At 30.9% G+C, this 6,000-nt stretch overlaps 1 protein-coding gene across 3 annotated transcripts in view; it reads right to left on the bottom strand.

Annotated features, from left to right (window-relative positions):
- The window catches only part of LOC127732862 (transforming growth factor-beta-induced protein ig-h3-like), a 43,298-nt gene extending 39,277 nt beyond the window's left edge, over window positions 1-4,021 (bottom strand). For all 3 annotated transcript variants that reach the window (XM_052242049.1, XM_052242047.1, XM_052242050.1), the window contains exon 1: window positions 3,730-4,021. The gene's annotated coding sequence lies outside the window, so the exon portion shown is untranslated. The remainder of the gene's footprint in view (window positions 1-3,729) is intronic.
- Between the last annotated feature and the right edge of the window lie 1,979 nt (window positions 4,022-6,000).

Below are 6,000 nucleotides of genomic sequence, written 5' to 3' on the forward strand. Positions count from 1 at the left end.
CAATTATTCTCTATTCTGTAAACCCAATCCATACCCTCATTTATACTTTTTTCAGTTTTTTTTTTATCTCGATGATTTTATGAAAATAGAGACATCTTTTTTGTATCCTGTAAAAATATTTGTTTTAACATTTAAAAGCAAACGTAAAAATGAAGGACCAGCTCATCGCTTACACTGAACACAGACATGCGCCAAAAAACTCTTATTTGAAATTAAATTCTTTGTCAGTAATGAAAGAAGAAATTAAGATTTTGATACTGAAGCTGATTCAGCATAAACCTGAAAGTGCATAATTTACATAATATTTCTCTCTTAGATCTTAACCACATCTTTAGATGTTCCTCATTTTATGGCTATTATATGTTAAACAGCGCATGTTTTAATTGGACATTTTTTATGAGCTATATCAATGTTATGCTATTGCCAGACTTTTATACGTGATGCACGTGCTTCTAAAGAATCATTTATCCATTTCTAATCAAGATATATTAATAAATGTCCTTTTCTTATTGTATAACATCGAAACATTGTCCCGAAACAGACTATCACTTCTTACTCTAAATAAACCACGCTTTACGGCTTAATATAAGATGTTGTATGGCTTTCAATGAGTCGACTATATCCACGAGAGACAAATGACGTAGATGTAAGCAAATATAAGTCATCGAAGGCCTTCAACAATAAGCAAAACCCATACCGTATAGTTAGCTATAAAAGGCCCCGACATGACAAAATGTAAATCAATTCAAACGAGAAACCCAATTTATGTACAAAACAATAAACGAAAAACCAATATGATATACAACCAACGACAACCACTGAATTAAAAGCTCCCGATTTGGGACAGACACATATAGAATGTGGTGGGTATAACCATGTCTGCGAGCGCTCTTGATGCGTATGGTTAATATTTAGGAGAATGGTAACTGTATGGTATAATTGATTGATTGTTAGTTGCCTTATGTCCAGTGGCAAATATTTCACGCATTTTAAGGACGAGAACAAATTAACCATAAATACAATAGTAAGGTTCTGCAACAGATGCCGTCCGGAATGTAGGTCGGGATAAAAATTGGACCAACTGGAAAACGAGCTAGGTATATTTGATAGGAGCAAAAAATAATCCTTACAACAGGCAACCTCAAAAAGTTGTTGACAGGGTTCTTTACGAGCAAAGAGCGTGGCCGTCTCTCAACACGAGGCATCGGATTTAACATCCCCCATTCTGACCGGACGTGGCTGTGTACTTGTACATCCCGCACAGACAAACGGACTTTTGCAAGGGTTTTACTGCCGGTCGGAAAAAGTCCAAGAGTAACCATATTTAAATTCCCCAATTTCTGATACTGAACCTATTGTGTAAATTTTTAAGTCGTGCACCTTTTTAATGACGTCATAAGAGGTTCATGGTCAAACGGAATTCTGTTTCGATTCAGTCAATTTATTACATTGTCTTAGTAGAATTTCTAAGAATAAAATTACCATTTTTTTTGTCAACTACTCTTAAAAATTCTAGCATTTGGTCTGCACCGCTGCTGGTGGACTGTTAGTCACAGAGGAATTACTTGAGTTCAATCGTCAGCGTTTCGGTGCTGACATGATTTATATACATACACTTTCATAAATATTCCATTAATACATTTCAAAATTATGAAGAAACTAAGGTTCCATTTATCTCAGGCAAAGTTGACATTTGGTGGATTATGATTCGGACGCACCAAGTATTATTATCATTTCATTTTTATTCACAAAATATGTTACACAGCATATATAAATCTCGACGCACATTTCATGAATACATAAAGACGTCTGATGCAACATTTATTGTTTATGCTACTTTGTAAATTATCTAATCGCTCTATGATATGTACATTTCTTTAATTGATCAGTCAGTACGGTAATTGAAAATACTTCAACTTTTTTATCATACTGTCAAATGATTGCATAATAAGAAATTGCCAAGTCAGCATATCCTTTGAGAGAGTTATACTGGAAATGTCTATTACAGCTAACCGCAAAACCTGGTTCACTCTGCATGCCAATTTGTTTTTCATTTCTTCAGCTGTATCACGTAAATTAGTTAAAATAACTTAGGATTTTTTAGGTGTACCCAACCACCTCTGTGGTCACGGCGTAGCCTGTTCAACTTAACTGCGGATGATGAATGGTTCTTTGATCACGCCCGATTCATTCGAAAGACTTTTAAACAAGTGGTATTTGGTGATTTCCTATAAAGCATACGGCATTTAGAAGTAACTACAAAGACTGGTTGGCTCAGAATCAAAATAATGTGTCCGCAGTGCATACCAAGAGCGGTCAACATCAAAAATCGAATTAATAGTGTTCACGTAGTGCGAGGCAGGACAAACATTCTCGTTTATTTGCTATCGTAATGAATATGCGACTAAGAGGTTAACTGGAATATAAAAATATGGCCACTAGGAGTCCCCCCTTTTTCCACACCACACACCCCAATCCAATCCAACGATTAACCAATGATAAAGAAGGATGTCTTTTAAGCTGTGCGCTTTGTTTAAATACGCAAACACAACAGGTCGAAATGGGTACGTTAAATCTGGTGCTCTGAGTAGAGAGAGTGTTCAGCATCTACACGCTAAAGACCACTTGCACGATCTCTCTGTTGGGCAAAAGGTTACTTGTTGCAAGACAAAAGTTCGAACATTCTCCATTGTCAGTCTGAATTTCTTGTCCTTTAACCCAATGAAACCCCTTTGCGTAAGTTACCTATTTGATTGGTAAATTAGTTCCCGTCCTGAATATAAATGAAATTTTTGCCACTGAACGTTAAGCAAAAGAAAACCAACCAATCAATACATCATCATTCAAATTGTTAATCAATGCGCTTTGAATACGATAACGTGTACATTTAATGGTGCAAGTTAAGCATTAACCCATCACATGTCATCGTTTTCTAGTTTCATTCATTTGGACAGTGTGATGTAGAACTTTCGACATTTCATAATGTCTTAAGAGTTCGGTTTAATTGTAATTTATTTTTATTAAGTTTGTCATCATAAAGTTGTACTTCATTTTACATTATCGAACTGCATCTGTTTATCCTGAACTATTGTATTTGTATTTATATTGTACTTTTATTTGTATTTATATTGTACTTTTATTTGTATTTATATTGTACTTTCTCTGTAAACTTGTATTTAGATTTTAAAGAATAAAGTATATATCTACCTATGTCGAGACCTATGTACGTATCTATCCATCCATATATCTATGTATATTACAAATTTCGCTTACTTTCATATACCAGTACTTCCCAGTCATTCATTGCAATGTCGCTTCTTATCATTAAAATTATATCCCCATATGACTTTCGGGTACAAAGCCACAAAAGTTAACAGGAGCGATTTTTTTCATATTTTCTTAATACTTTAATTAACACTTACATGAACAAGCAAGGAATCGATTCAAAGTAAACGGCATCGAGATAGGAAAGACACATGGGTGTTGCAGTTATATCGGTTTTTTTTCTCAAACTATTTACATGTTTTTGCAATTTTTGTTTTACTCTGAAAGGCAAATTCTACATTTGATGCCAAACACGTATGATCTGAGAATTGTATCCCGATCCGATAATTTCATAATTCAAAATATTTTTTCCTCCCGATACTGATTTACGTTTTGCGAACAATTTTTTGTGAAGAGAAAACGCCTCGATCTGTATCAAATGTAAGAGTATCTTATCAAACATACCTGTCAATTATTTTCGTCAAAATCAGTCCACAATAGAACAAAAATCAACTAAATCCACAATTTCAAAGTTGTTTTCGTTTAAAAGTAATCCAATTGAAAAAAATTCAATAAAACCCACTTGTTCTTTATTTGTCCACGTGCACAAATTTTTCATTGATAAGTATCTGCAAAATCTATTAACTATGTAACTTCGAATGCCTTCTAAGTAACTCTGAAATACTTCTTTTTCAGTGATATATATGTTTTTACTACACTGCGCGAGTCATTTAAAACACAGTGCGATATGATACCGGACGAAGGCCATGCAAACATATGTTCTTTGTTTCCCTTGCATGCGTTTTTTTTCTTCAATATATTACTGCAAATAAAAATGAAATAAAATATTTTGTTACCTGAGTTGTGATTTACAAAGGAGAAAATGTGGTAGTTACAAATAACAATTATGATTTAAATTATTGTAAAAAGTATGACAAAGACAGTTATTTTGTTTGTGTCGATATCGTTTTCTGATTTATTGTAATTCTTTTATCCCTATTGGTGGTAATAAACACACATATTTTGGATATAATAAGTATAGAAATGTTGTATTTTTTTCATTATTACATATTTTCAATTATGATTCCCGGTAACCTAGATACGGTGGAAGAAGTAACCTTTAAATTTGTAAAAACCCATGCAGAAAAAGATTAGTTTAGTCTGCGTACAACCAAAATAAATGTGATAGAAAGAGATCAAATACCTCAAGCAAATGACAATATCTCGTACATTTTATAACGGATCGACATGCCTGCATGCTAGTTGTCGTGGTGAATAACGAATCCGACAGCTTATCATTACAAAAACTGTTTCAACTGTACTTGGGACTTCTAAATTTTACAAAACGCATTATTGCGACAACGAAAATAAAAACGCACACAAAATAACAAAAACACAAAAACAAATACAAACATATAAACAGAAACAGACCATACCAATAAAACATTAAAAAAAAAAAAAAAAAAGAAAATAAATAAAAAAAACATAATTCTAAAAAGAGAATAACATGTTATTCCAATCATGGAAAGATAATGATTAAGTGCTCTTAATCATTTGTCGAAGAACGTGAACACCATATGCATTGATTTTTCGTCTTGTCATTTCTTTATTAGAAAGGAAAACTGTCTATTTTTTTAGACTGCATACATACTATTTTTTGTTATTGGCATCGTTTAAGTTATTTTTGCATAAACGTACTTTCATTTGTATATGACTGCAGGTTAAAAAAAATATAGATGTGTCTTAATGGCCTAGTTGAGGTTAAATGATCTGTTTTTACAATTACCGTACACAGTTTTCTCTGATATTCATCTGATACAAAATTACTTCTACTCAACTTTAAAATAAATAAGAATTCTTTTGACTTCTGCACGTACTTGACATTGAAAGGTAAACAGTGAAATAGATCATTATCTTAAAGACGTTTTAATTGTAAAGCGTGAATGAAGCTATTTAAAGCAGTTTTATCAAAAGGATTATGGTTGTATGAAACATAATACATGCATGTTTGTATAAGATACCATTTAACCTTTAATTCAAACAATTGTATTATTGTAAATGCAATATGATACTTTCAATAGTTCAGACAAAAAGTGGAAGGGTAAAACAAGCCGTTTTACTATTTTTTCTAACTTCAGGATATCTAATATAGTTTATAAGATATCTTATATAGTTTATAAGATATCTTATATAGTTTAAGATATCTTATAAACTGTATAAGATATCATAAAAACTATATGAGATATCTTAATATAAAGTATATAAGAAATCTTAAAAAGTATATTAGATATCTTATATAAAAATTATTTATAAGATATCTTATAAACTTTAGAAAATATAAAAGAATCTTATATACTATAAAGTATATAAAATATCTTATAGAGTATATAAGATATCTTATAGAGTATATAAGATATCTTATAGAGTATATAAGATATCTCATATAGTTTATAAGATATCTTATAAAGTTTATAGGATATCTTATATAGTTTATAAGATATCTTATATAGTTTATAAGATATCTTATATAGTTTATAAGATATCTTATATAATTTTCTTTATAAAGAAAGGTTTAGAATAGGATATCTTATATAATTTTATTTATAAGATATCTTATAAATTATATGAGATATCTTATAAACTGTATAAGATATCTTATAAACTATATAAGATATCTTATAAAGTATAAGATATCTTATATAAAAAATATTTATAAGATATCTTACAAAAAAAATA

The sequence above is a fragment of the Mytilus californianus genome, unplaced genomic scaffold (assembly GCF_021869535.1).
Source record: "Mytilus californianus isolate M0D057914Y unplaced genomic scaffold, xbMytCali1.0.p SCAF_29, whole genome shotgun sequence".
NCBI classification, from domain to species: Eukaryota; Metazoa; Mollusca; class Bivalvia; order Mytilida; family Mytilidae; genus Mytilus; species Mytilus californianus.